Raw genomic sequence first — 263 nt, forward strand, 5'->3', positions numbered from 1 at the left:
TGGCTGGAGTTAACGCCCTGGGAGAGGAGATGCGGTGCCTCAGGATTTTCTGCCTCTCGGGCTCACCCTTGTAATGGTTTTCAGAGCGCTGGATTTCTTCAACTGTTCCTGGATGTTTTGTTTCAGACTTTTCCTGGATTTTTTTAGACTTTTCCTGGATTTTGTTAGACTCTCACCAGATTTTTTTTTTAGACATTTTTAGACTTTTCCTGGATAATTCAACAGCGCAAGAAGCTGAAGTTGGGGGGGGGGGGGGGGGGGGA

This window comes from Buceros rhinoceros, unplaced genomic scaffold (assembly GCF_000710305.1).
Source record: "Buceros rhinoceros silvestris isolate BGI_N320 unplaced genomic scaffold, ASM71030v1 scaffold23774, whole genome shotgun sequence".
Taxonomy (NCBI): domain Eukaryota; kingdom Metazoa; phylum Chordata; class Aves; order Bucerotiformes; family Bucerotidae; genus Buceros; species Buceros rhinoceros.